This window comes from Empidonax traillii, unplaced genomic scaffold, assembly GCF_003031625.1.
Source record: "Empidonax traillii isolate 1590-97213 ecotype Southwest subspecies unplaced genomic scaffold, ASM303162v1 scaffold4:size3804566, whole genome shotgun sequence".
In the NCBI taxonomy this organism is placed as follows: domain Eukaryota; kingdom Metazoa; phylum Chordata; class Aves; order Passeriformes; family Tyrannidae; genus Empidonax; species Empidonax traillii.
The window spans coordinates 2741360-2754716 of NW_020955197.1; the positions used below are offsets into that span (position 1 = coordinate 2741360).

At 37.7% G+C, this 13357-nt stretch overlaps 1 long non-coding RNA gene across 1 annotated transcript in view; it reads right to left on the bottom strand.

Annotated features, from left to right (window-relative positions):
• Positions 1-2488: 2488 nt before the first annotated feature.
• LOC114054701 overlaps positions 2489-13357 on the bottom strand; it is a 20819-nt gene continuing 9950 nt past the window's right edge. Inside the window, exon 3 of the long non-coding RNA XR_003570555.1 lies at positions 2489-4254. This is a non-coding gene — a long non-coding RNA (uncharacterized LOC114054701). The remainder of the gene's footprint in view (positions 4255-13357) is intronic.

Below are 13357 nucleotides of genomic sequence, written 5' to 3' on the forward strand. Positions count from 1 at the left end.
CTAGCAGAAAAGGAAGGACATCCTTCACCATATACATAAGGGATCTAGACTCCAGAATCACCCAGGTGATTCTGAGACCGGCAAATTTCAGCCTTCAATCACCAAATCAATTCCCAGCAAATTTATCAAATTCCTATCTGTTTTATATTATACCTTTGGACTTAACACTCTTTGGCAATGAGTTCGACAGTTTTGTGGTAAAGATGTAAAATTCAGACTCTTGGGTAGTTTCACTTTAACTGCTAGTTTAACTATTCTTCCTTTCTTCTCCCACACAAACAATTTGAAAACTTTCACTGTAAGGTTTTTACAAATATAATTCCAAAGCATTATCATCACCTATTTATGTGTCATTGAAACAAGTCTTTTTTTGATCTCCTTCAATGTACAAATTTCATGTAAAAAACATTTCTTTATGTTAAATGCTGTAGGAAAAAATTATTGTAAAACTTCTTTGAGTAACTTTAAAAGGGAGAAATCCAAAGACAATAATGTAATGTATTGGAGGACACATCTGTTTCCCTGGACTCTAATCCAAGTGTCTGATTCAGATGTTATTATGCCCTTGATAGAGAGAAGCTGTAACAATGGTTTTATGGAAATACCTGACTGTGTGGCAGTTCCACACACTTCAAGCAGTTATGTAAGATGCAAGTTCCCATGTCATCAACACAAACTAACGGCTTTCAAGAGTAAGATTAAAAATGAAAGGTTTATGTAGGAGCCAAACAGTGATGATAGGAAACAGTAAAATTGTAAATAACTCATTTTATTACATTTCTCACTCTGATATCTGCCATATCTTCTGTTCTTCATGATTGGAATAAATCCATTATACCTAAACTGTCTAAAAAGAACAGAAGAGAAGCACACTGCCTACTGACTTTATGGATGTATGAGAAAAGAAGATAGGTGAAATTATCTTCTCAGGCCTTGATAGTGGCAAAACAACCAAAGTTGCATTAAGTCTCAAAAGAGAAAATTTACCTTGGGAGTAATTTATACAAAATTCTAGGCTTAATTTCTAAGCAATTCTAGGTTTAAGCCACTTCCTATAATATACTAATTTTCCCAGCTTTTAGGACTTTTTTATGTGTTGTGTATATTCTGACCTTTAGAACTTTCCTTCCTTTTTTGATCTGTTGGTCTTTGTGCAGTGCTGAAATGTAAGAGGTTTTGGATAAGGACAGGAATTTCTCTGTTTGCTATAAGTAGCCTACACTGCAGTTTTGCTGACAGGACACTCCTTTACCTTAACAGATTGAGTGCCTTTATACCATTCATTCATGTATATGGGTTCGTATTTTCTGGTCATCCTCTGAATCTAGATCTTTGTGCTTCATAAAGTCAATTAAAGCTTTGCCATTGACTCCAGGGAGAACAAAATCAAATTGTAATTCCATTTGGCCTCTAATCTATTTGATCTTTTCAGTCTCCCCTCACACTGCCACATCAAATCTTCCCAAACTTCCTATTACTTTCATCATAGCCTTGTTGCAATTAGCTACTGCTGTGATTAGAAGTAAAAAAATCTTCATTTAAATCTTGTGGAAGCTCAGTAATCCAACCCCAACTGCTTTTATGGAAGTATTATCACTTTGCTTTTATTTTTTATCTCTGTCTGAACCCCTTTACAAGATATTCTGTGTTTCCATTATCATAATTTTAAGGAAAGGAAAGTCAGGCACAAAAGAGTTATGTGGTTGATCCAAAGTTTTCCCAAGTTTCTCAAGTCAGCAAATTGAACTGAAACAAATCCACTGTATCAGGCTTACATCTTCTCTACTCTTTTGGAAACAGGACTGTTTCTTGAATATTTACATGCAGACACTTAGTGGTTAAAAGTCACAAGTAACACAAATAACTAAGTCAGCTAAGTTAATTTACAATTATGTATTAACTAAACTACCTCTGAGAATGGATTCCTGCAACCAAATATACAGTAGCAATAAGGAATTGTGACAGAACAGAACTGTACAGTGTACAGGAAAATATCAAGTAGTGCATCACAATCTCCTGTGGACAAAGATGTGCATAAAGCTTTTGTCTTTAGACTGCATGAATGTTTTCCACTTTGAAACTTAGAAAATACGTATAATGTTGACTTGCAGTAGGATGTAATGAAGCACTTGAATTGTAGTGGAATCATTTTCCTTATCAACAGCCACAGAGTTAGCTCATTAGTTGGTTACCTACAGGTCCAATCATGCTAAATCCCTGCGTGTTATAATGGATCTGTAGTTCACAGAAATTTAAATTTCTTCTTTTCTACCCTCAATGATTAGTGTGGATTTAGCACCTAGGAAAATACCCTGAGCTTAACATCACTTTGTCTCAAAGGATAGTATGGTACAAAATATGGGCAATAAAAATTTCCTGGCCATTTTGAATAGGATGTAATTTACAGAAACATAGTGTAACTTACTGACATTTTTTCTCTAGTTTTGCTCTCAAAGAGAGCAAATACAGTAAAAGAGGTAATAAACAGCATCTGTTGGCAGTTCTGCCCACAGCTCTCTTCGTGGTGACAAACAACATTTGACAAACCTGTGGATGATGGCACTGTAATTTTGTACCAGTGCTGGTAGCAGCCATGGGATGCAACGAGTGGGAGCACGAAGCATGAGCCCTGGGAAATGGGACAAAGCTGTAATGATAAATCTGCTGCATAGAAGAATTTGAAAGTATAGCTAAATATATTTTTAATCAAACCCCAGATGTTGTTCAATATAGTCCAAGATAACAGTGTGTTACAGACTCGTTGACTTGGCCTCCACCCAGAGCCTGAGACAGCAATGTCTGAGCACCATTATGGCTAATCATTGACTTGATTTCTCCTAATAATATTTGTTCCAGCTATAGTTATTAAAATTTATATGATTTTGATTTATTATCACAAGTTTTGGGTCAAGAAAAACCAAAAAACTAACCACCACCAAAAGCATAATGTTTGTTCATTCCTTGCAGGGAAAGGGAGAGGTGGTCTTCCTTCCCATTTCTACAATAGCTTGGTGATGGGAAGCCCACTGGATCTGAAGTCTATCTTCTGCCTCTTTTATTGAAAGCCCTCCTCCTTGAAAAAAAAATGCCTTATCTACCATGCAAACCCTTATTCAGAATATTTTCTTATCTTTTTATTGAAGCAGGTCTATCACCAAGAACAAAATTCATCAAACTAGAGAGTAAGAGGCAAAGTATGATGAAAAAGGGAAAGGGAAAGAATTAAAGACAATCAAAAGAAGCTAGTCCATTAGGACACTCTCTGGGAAGGATGCCCGTTCTGTACCTCATGTGAGGAGAGTTTATTTAGTTTACATGAAACAGTTTTGGAATTAGCATAATGTAAGTATGGAATTGTCTCCAAGCTCCTCATCACTGTAAAAGCCAAGGAACTTGTGGGCAAAAATGACAGCAAAATGTTAATCTCATCAGAAAAATATAAAATAAAGCAGTTATAACTACAAAACTCTTATGCACATAGCTACTGCTAAAACATTGACACCAAGTTTAAGACCATCAGTTTGGGTTTAAGTACAAGATGTAAATCAGGAAATAGCTGATTATGAGAGACTTGTAAATGCAAATCCAAAGGCCAGCTGGCAGGCCACCAAAAATCCAATTCACCTCCTCACATTGTATTTTTTCAATTTATTTTCATTTATTGATTACATCTTCATAGATAGCTGCAACTGAGAGATTAGAACTGCAAAAGGGAAGTGGAAGTATAGGAAAGGAGCAACACACTGGTAAATACCTTTTATGGAAGGCAATAAATCTTTATTTGGAAGTGTTAGAGTAGGAAGAAATGCAATGAGTTACTGGTAAGGGAAAAGGAAAGAGTTGTTAGGAGAAAATACAGTCAAAGGGTGTGTAAACACTTCAGATGCATCTCCAAAGTAGAAAAACTATTTCTGTCTAATCTCCCTTTATATCTCTCTCTATCATAGTTGTGGTACCTTCCCATAACCATCTCTGAAAAAAAAGCTGCTACATCCAGCCTAATTCCACCTTTTGGCAGCTCAAGCCTATAATTAATTTTTCTACTCTCTCTGTTTGGAGAGGATGAATCTCTTTGCTCTTTTTCACCAGGATTTTCAGCAGGGGAACAAACACCATGACCATGTTTGTTGTCAGTGTTCATTTCTAGGAGCTGAACAGCCTCAGTTTGGGGTTTCTTCATGGATCATATTTCCCTGAGCTTGCTCTTGCTCCACTCCTCTGGACCTACTCCAAAGGCCCTCAGATGCGTAGTGTCTGAAATGAGACAAAGGATGACAACAAAAAGTTTTTTTGATGCTGAGTAGAAAGATGACTTCATTGGAGGGATCACGGATATTTAAATCAGTGAGTCCCTATCTGAAAAAGTCTCCAGATATTTGAGGTTCATTCATTACAATTTATGACAGCAAATTCAAGGGCTGAATATAGAAAGCATTTATATACATGTATATGTTCTCTGTGATATGCAAGATACAACTCTTCTGTTTTATGTCTGAAATAAGAAATCATAACAGAACTAGTCCCAGCAAGCACAATGATTCCCTAATAGAGTGGGAATTTTTCCCTGTCATATAGGAACCTACTAAAAGATTGTTTAACTTACTTTTTTTAAAAAGTCTAATTAATGTTACCACGCAAAAACTCAGCATGTTTGCATGAACTTTGCCAAGCCTGAATAGAACTACTAGTCCATAAAACGAGTTCAGCCATTCAACAGAGGCCAGTTTAGGACTATACACAGAGGCGTGTTGCCATGAAGATAGATGTAAAGCAGCAGAGTCCTCTATCACTATTGCCTCTTAACCTTGCAGCCTACTTTTCTTTGCTACCTGTTTATTATTTAGATGATCTGTGCTGTCTTCCCTGTGGATTTCAGAAAAGTCTTTGTGACTTTTACCTCCATAGATAGTTGCTTCCCAGTGTTTTCTCCTCACATGTTGTGACTCGCCTTATTTTCATATTTGTTCATTTCAGAGACACAAATTTTCTGGTTTGCCAATTTCTATGAAAAGTAAAACATGAAAATCTTTCCTAAGCTGATTGCCCATTCTTTTGGAGGGGGTTGGGGGGGAAGGTGAAACAACAAACAAAAAGCCACCACAGAACAGTCATTACCTCATATATCAAATGGTTTTGATTTTAGTATGGTAACATCATTACTGTCACTTATTAGAGAAAGGAAATTTAAAATTAAAACACAAAAAGTAATTTTGACCCAAACCACCCTTGAAATACAGCTTTCTTGTACTGAGTACAATTCCCCTACCAATACAGTTTAGGGGATATTGAGTGCAGTTAAAATCTTTTCACCTAAATTCAAATTAAAGTTCTCACTGAGAGAGAACTTCTAAGTGTGTGTCCATCCCACATCAGCATTGCACTCAGTTCTAAATATATGTTTGAGTCTGAGTTTGCACTTCTTTGTCAAAGAGGCGGTTAACTCATGCATGTATTTAAATTGAGGCTTAGTCCTGGTCCTTCACAGAATAAAACTGTGAAAATTTACAGGCTAAAACAAAGCCCATGGAGTTTTAGTAGAAAAAAAGACATCTCTGTCTTGAGAAATCCTTTATACATCAGAATATAGTCCCAAAGAGGTGGAAAGATAGTGATAGCTGACAAACTCTTTTTTCCAAATGTTAGTTTTCTTGTTTCCAGTATAGATGTGCTACTGTTTCAGCTACTATCAAATCCGTTGTTTTCCACTGTCATAGTGTTAAGTGCTGAAGTGGGAATAGTTAAAGGAAACACTGTTGTTTCCATAAAAGTGAAAGTTCCCAGAGGCAGATATAATCAGTGAGGTCTTTTAGGGACTGATGTTTCAAACTTGTGAGATCTATGTCATGTCTTGAAGTTGGACTCACAGAATAGCAATATATCATAGCCAATTTATTCTTTTAACATCCTCTGAGATTCATAAGAAATTTTCTAAGTAATGAATTGAAAATTATTTCCAGGAGAGTGGAAAACAAAATAGCATACTTACTCCCACTATCAAATGAGCATATTTCTCTCTTCATCATGTGTATATCTGACTAGATGAGGATGTAAGTGTTTGAATATGAATGAAAAAATTCTGGTTTTTTAAGAAAAAGTTTCTGTGAGCCAAGGAATCAGTTATGAAGGGGAATCTTTTTTTGTTTTGTTTTGCTTTGCTTTTTGCCTTATTCTTAGGTGACATGAAGAAGCAAAATTTAGGTGTTGCTCATTAACCCAACAGAGAAGAAAAAAAAGTTTAAAATGTTCTTTTAGATGAGGTTCAGTGCTCAGCTGCAGAGCAGGTAGATTCTTCCACACTCACAGACCAATCCTTCCCACAACATCCAGCCCTTAGCTGGGTGTCAGTCTCTCTTAATGACTGAGATCTGAATGTATAATCCAAGCTCGGTTGATTCTTGGCTTCCTTCACTGTTAACCCATTCAGTTTCATGAAGGGGGGATGGCTTTGAAATTTGTACCACTGATCTTCAGGGCCAGGGGGGAACTTGACAGCCTATTCTAATTGGAAAGTTGAAACTTAGTCTTTTTGCTGAATTGAAATGTCTGTAAATTGCTAACAACATATAAATAAATAGATATATAAATAACAGATTTGTTAAGGCTCTTCATTTAAATTATTAACTTGCCTTAATTTAATTTGCATGCTATTTTTCAGATTTCTCTTGATGAACTTCATCACAGACAGGAATTAAAATGTATTGTTGGCAGAAGAGAAAAAAAAATACTTACAGCCATTCAAAACACAGGAAAAAGATTGAAATTTTATATCTACAAGGTATGGCTCATTCTCATAGAGTACTTAATCCAGTCAAAGTAAGAAGAACTCCTGGAAGTTTATTACCACTAAACGTTCTTTAAAAGCATGGACTTAGTACATCAACAGACAGAAGAGGTGGAAATTAAATGAGGTATCTGGTCTCCTGAGTCTCTGGAGTCAAAGGGAAGTGCTCCCATCCCATCAAACACTACCAGCAAAATACCTCACACTGAAAAAACGGCTTTTTATTTTTGAGGTAAATATAGCCAAAGTTTTGTCTTCATTGTTCAAAATGTGGGGGATTTTATAGCTTAATGCTAGACAAACTCAATATCTGACTGAAATAACCTTAGAGAAGGATATATATTGAGGCCTGAATTCAGACTGCTCTGTGAAAGTACATCTGTTTTATATGAGACACACAATCTGTCTCATTCCAACCTGCATTTCTGGGTCACTTGAGACATTTAAACTGCACTTATAATTAACAGCTATTTTTAAACAACGAAAAAATAGAGCACTGGTAAGGTACAAAAGCATTAAAATTGCCCCAGTTTTGCTTTTCAATAGGACACACCACTGCAATATGCTTCAAGATCAAAGAGAGCTCAGAAAAAAGAGACAGGCTGATCAGTGGGGATAAATTGTTCCCATTATGATGGTGTAAGAATAGGGTTCTTTCAATTGAAACAATTTAATAACCACATTCATTACACTGGTGTCCACTTGGTTTTATCTGAGTAGTTTTTACATAACTGGGAGAAAGTTCAATTGAGCTTATTCTCTAGAAATTAAGATGTGCAGGGTTTGACATTCAGAAATTAGGCACTAATAGTCAGCAAAGCAGTTGTCTTGAGATTCCCCCTGGATATAGCTGGATCTGCGTACCACTAATTATGTCAAATGCAAATGTATTCTCTAAAAGACACACCAAAAAATTTAATTAGCTCATTTCCAGACAGCTAAGGTTATATCAGAGCTATGACAGCTATCACAGCATGTTCTTTTCCATGCTTAGAACATCACTTTCACAAATGCAGAAGCCAAGCAAGTGCAGCACTGCTGTTTGTAAACTTTTTTCTCCATCATCTACAGCAGAAGCACTTTTAAGGGCCAGTCTTTAATAATTTTAAGGGAAGAAACCCACCTCCAGGGTGACATTTTCAGCTACATTTTTATAAGGAGCAAGAGAGTCATTGGGAGATTTCCCTCTTCCTCTAGTACTGACTTAAGCAGTCAACACCTGTGTTTCAGCAAAGAGAAGAATTCCTCACCAGACACCTTGGTAGAGGAAGATTGAATTCATCAGTCCTCAGCTGCATGACAGTGTGCAAAGCATGGGGTGAAGCACCACTTGGTTTGAAATATCGCGGAGATTTTAAGCACAAATTCTCCTGAGAAGAACCAAATCCAGAGCTTGTGGAACATGTCTAAAAGCCACCATACCCATTGCTGTCTGCTAGCCTCACTGGTAAAGGGAACATAACATCCTTCCTTGTTTTCTTGCTGCTGCCAAACCAGTGAGGAGTAAAGGCCTGTTGAAGTATGCATCATGTGGCAACTGCACAGTAATAGCATTTCTTCCCTCTACCTCTGTCTTCTTCTTTTTTATCAGAAGACAAAGTGTAAAAACTATGAAGTTACCCTTGCCTTAGTGAAAGCTTTTACATGGATGACTTTTCCAGAAGCAACTGTTCTTCTGTTACTTGGCTATTTCCCCAGATGGGATTTGCAGTATAAAGCGATACATGGATCTGATATCGAGGAAAGGGAATAAACTTGTACAAATCACTGGAAAAATAATATGCCATATAGATCAATAAATAAAACCTAGTTCCAAAAAAATCAAGCTCCAGCATTCTAGACCAATTAAGATGTTATTTACTGCATACATGATTGCTAGTTTGACACTCTCCTTATTCATTTTTACTCTATAGGCATTTGTTTTGTTGAAAGATATATAACTGATTTGTAAATAGAAAATGATATAGATAGATTTTATGCCTCATAAAACTGTTAATCTGTGCTCCATATTAAATGTATGTTGTACTATTTCTCTGTACTTAGACACAGCTCTAGTATAATTAAAATAAAGTATGCTGGCTTTATTTTTTCAGTAAGTCATTTCCAAGCATAGAGCTCAAATAACAGTGCAACTGTGGCATGAAATGTGGTTATAATAGCCTGAACCACATTTCCTGAATCTAAAACATGGGAGATAATAGTGTGAAGGTACAAATTAAATGCAAATAAAACAGATTCCCCATTGTTGGTAATCCTTGGATTAGATTTCAGTGAGAAAATTAGCTGTAATGTTTAAGTTCTTTGTATAGTAATCACTGATGTTTTATCAGTTCCATTTTCAGAATTTGTGTATGAATTATTGCACAGAAATTTGAAAAAGCCAAACCTCCACCTCTGACTCCATGAATGAACCTATTCTATAGTAAACCATATCTAAACCTAACAATATTTATCATTTAACACTGAAACAGTTTAAAACACAGCTGTGATAAAAAAAGGTATACTTTGGTAATGGATATGCAGCTGGTTGCTCCCACTTGACTTTCTAGTTGCACCCTAACTTAGACCCTGTCTTAGGTTGAGTAATAGGTGCACTACTGCAACTACCATTTTAAAATTAATTTATTATTTTAATTAGCTTGATAAGAGCACATCTTTATAAGTGTGTAAAACCTCTTCTAAGATCTAGCAAAACTGGATAACTAACCAAGTTCATAAATTAGTACAAAACTAGAATTAATTTATTTAAAAGTCCACATGAAGTCTTTCCTTCTTTTTAACGAAATAAATGTAAAATAAGTTAGGTAAATGGATACACATTTTAGACACCTGCAGCACTACAAAATTTGAGAAAAACACCAGGATGTTTTAGAAAGTTACTCCTCTTTCTTTGATAGCTCATTTAGAACAACTTACATCAGTAGGTACTTACTGCCTCACAGAACAAAATGATGTGATAAATTTGTAGCATAACTTGCAACTGTGAGTAGTTTGATGTACAGTTGGCAAATACACTTAAGGGAATTGGGCAAATTACTTTGGAGAGCCCTGTGTCACAGATCTATATCCTTACATTTGAAGGGGCAATTTTTTCCCTATAGCCTTTCAAATGAAATTACACAACAAAAACAACCTACAAGTTGTGTTTTTCTTACTTACACTTGTTTTGACAGAGCAAATCACTGTTTGATTTCTTCTGGTTCTTGCAGTTTTCCTTTTTGTGTTGTGGTTACCTCACATTTAGGAAATTTTGAAATCTAAATTTGACCTGTTGTTCATGGTCTAACACGTCGACTCAGTTCCCATGTTAGTAGGCCACAGATGAATCTTGCAAATACGCGTTTCACCCTCAGCCATAGTGCCAAAGCACACGAAGTACTGCAAAATCTTGTTAAAGTGAAGGGAACACTCTTAGAAGCAATTAGCAATTAAGAGAAAAACTTTCCACTTTCCCTTTCTTTCCCTTTTCTTCGAGTACTAAAGATCATAGATCATTAGGAAACTACTAAATTATCCAGTTTCAGATTTCCACTGACAGAGAATGAATTTGTTCCAAACCCATTAAAGTCAACATGTGCTCGCCTTGGTGTGATAAGAGCACTTGAGACATCTGACTCAGTTCATCTGATTATTTAGTGTGGACTTTGGTAACTGAGAATAGTGGTAAATCTCTTGCACTTCTCTTTGATGCTGCTCACGTCACAATGTCTTCAAGAGCAGAGGAACAGACACCTTCCCAGTTTTAGGTTAGGTCCCACAAAATGGAGCCTGTCACATGAGCAATGGCACAATGTGACTGTAATTATAGGTTTTTACTGACTCTGAGATGTAAACAAATGTTAGCAAGGGTTCACTCTCTCTTCTGTTTCAGAAGGTTTTTTCTTTAAAGGTAGTGTGGAATTCACAATGCAAAAATATCTGTTTGAAGTGCCTCTAAAATACAGCAGGACTTTTATTTTTGCCTTTCATCTGTAAAGAACAGCTAACACATCATCTGAGGCAGGTAGATGGCATACAGAATGATAAATAAAAGCTAATCCTGAAATATCAAGCACGGGCATTCCAGGACATTAATGATATTATTTGTTGCTCAAGTGATTGCTAGCTAGAGCTTCTGCCTGACTTGTTGCAAGATCTTCCCAAGAAAATCACCATATCAATGATGCCATTGTAATTCATGTGAAGAAAATTCCCCACAGAGAGATGAAAGCATACGAATCCTATACTCTGTGAAAGTAGAAATACTGGTTTAGTTGAAGAAAATGGTTGTGTTCAAACAAACAGGGTGTTCTCTCTGAGGAAATGCATCTCAGCAGTTCTGATGCCAGCTAAAGTGACAAAGGTTTGGTCTACCCCAGGGACATATAGCTCAGTTTCCTTGTCACTTTGCTGTCAAAAGTTTCTCATACACCAGAACAGGTCACAGACAATTTTAATGACAGGAATCTACTAAATCATGGGTTGTAAGATTCTGTTTTGCTCCTCCACCAAACTCAGGTTCTGACAGCTCTTGTGGGGCTGGTTACACTCCAGAGCTGCCACACTGGTATCCAACTCATGTCAAATGACTCACAAACAGTCAGTGGCTGAGGAGTGTTTGTCCCAGGTGTCAAAAAAGGAACGTGTATGCCCAAGTTTAGGTGACATGAGAAGACTTCAGAGATACTGCTGCCACTGTAGGGAGAAAATTCCTGTAGCCAAAGCTCAACTGGAATTGCAGCTGGCCAGAAATGTTGGGGACAATAAAAAGAGGGTTTTTTTTCAAATATATGAAGGTCAATAGGCAGTGGTAACCTTACAAACAGGGAATGAGATAAGGCAGCAGTGTTTAACACTTTCTTTGCCTCTTTCATCAAAAAATGATGGGCAAAGGGGGTTGCAGTGCCCTGAGCTGGAGTACCATGACTGCAAGAAAGACCTCGTTACAGTGGACCCTGAAACTGTGTGGGATCTGTTGCTCGAGCTGAATAACTACGAATCTATGGGAACTGATGGGATTGATCTAAGAATCCTCAAAAAGACTGACTGATGTCATAACAAAACCTTTCTCCATAATTTTTGAGCAATCTCGGATATCAGAGGTCCCTGCTGAATGGAACCTGGCAAACATTGTCCCAGTTCTCAAGAAGACCAAGGAGAAACCTGGAAGCTACAGGCCTGTTAGCTCACCTCGCTGCATGGTAAAGTTCTGGAGAAGATTATTTGGGGAATTATTCTCATAGTATTCTTCTGGACAAACTGTCCAACACACAGCTGGATAAACAAAAAAGGTGGTGAGTGAGCAACTGGCTCCCAGGTTAAGCACAGAGGGTAACAGTGGATGGGGTGACATCAGACTGATGACCTGTCACCAATGGCATTCCACAGGGCTCCCTCTTGTGCCTTGTGCTCTTCAACATCTTCATTAATGACTTGGATGTAGGAGAGGAAGGCATACTAAACAAACTTGCAGATGACAAAACCAGGAGGAGCTGCTGACTCCTTCAAAGAATGAGAGGCCCTGCAGAGAGACCTCAACAAATTAAAGGACTGGGCAATCACTAAGCAGAAAGTGCCAGATTCTACACCTGGGATGGGGCAACCCTGGATGTACATACAGACTGGGGAATTAGATGCTGGTAAGCAGCTCTGTGAAAAGGGATCTGGGAGTCCTGGTCAATGGCCAGTTGAATATGAGTCAGCAGTGCCCTGGCAGCCAGGAGGGCCAAGTCTGTCCTTGGGGGCATCAGGCAAAGTATCTCCTGCCAGGCAAGGGAAAGGATTGTCCTGCTCTGCTCTGCACTGGAGCAGCCTTATCTTGAATATTGTGGCAGTTTTGGGCACCACAATATAAGAAAGTTATTAAGCTGTTAGAGTATCCAAAGGAGGGCAATGAAGATGGTGAAGGGCCTTGATGGGACACCGTATGAGGAGCAGCTGAGGTCATTTGGAGGAAACTGAGGAGGGGCCTCATTGCAGCCTACAGCTGGGAAGAGGAGGGGCAGGCACTGATCTCTTCTCTGTGGTGACCACTGACAGAGGAAAGGTCTGAAGTTGTGTCAGTGGAGGTTTAGGCTGGATCTTAGAAGAAGGTTCTTCACCCAGAGGTGAAGTGGTTGGGTGCTGGAACAGGCTCCCCGGGTAAGCAGTCATAACACCAAGCCTGACAGAGTTCAAGAAGCACTTCAATGATACTTTCAGACCCATTATGTGACTTATGGGGATGGTTTTGTGCAGGGCTAAGGGTTAGACTGGATGATCCTTGTGAGTTCCTTTCAACTCAACATATTCTGTGATCCTGTGATTTCATCTCAGAAAAGATGACCTAACATTTCTTTTAACAGACGTGACAGCACATCTTGTGTCAACTAAGGTGCTGGTCTTTCCCAGATTCCAGTATGCACTATGTTTTTGTGAGTGCTTGTTTTTGGTGGTTTTTTTTGGTTTTGTTTTGGTTTGGTTTGGTTTGGGTTTTTTTGTTTGTTTGTGGTTTTTTTGTTTGTTTTTTTTTGTTGTTGTTGTTTGTTTGGTTTTTTGTTTGGTTTTTTTTTGTGTTTTTTTGTTTGGTTGGTTGGGGGTTTTTTTTGTTTGTTTTTT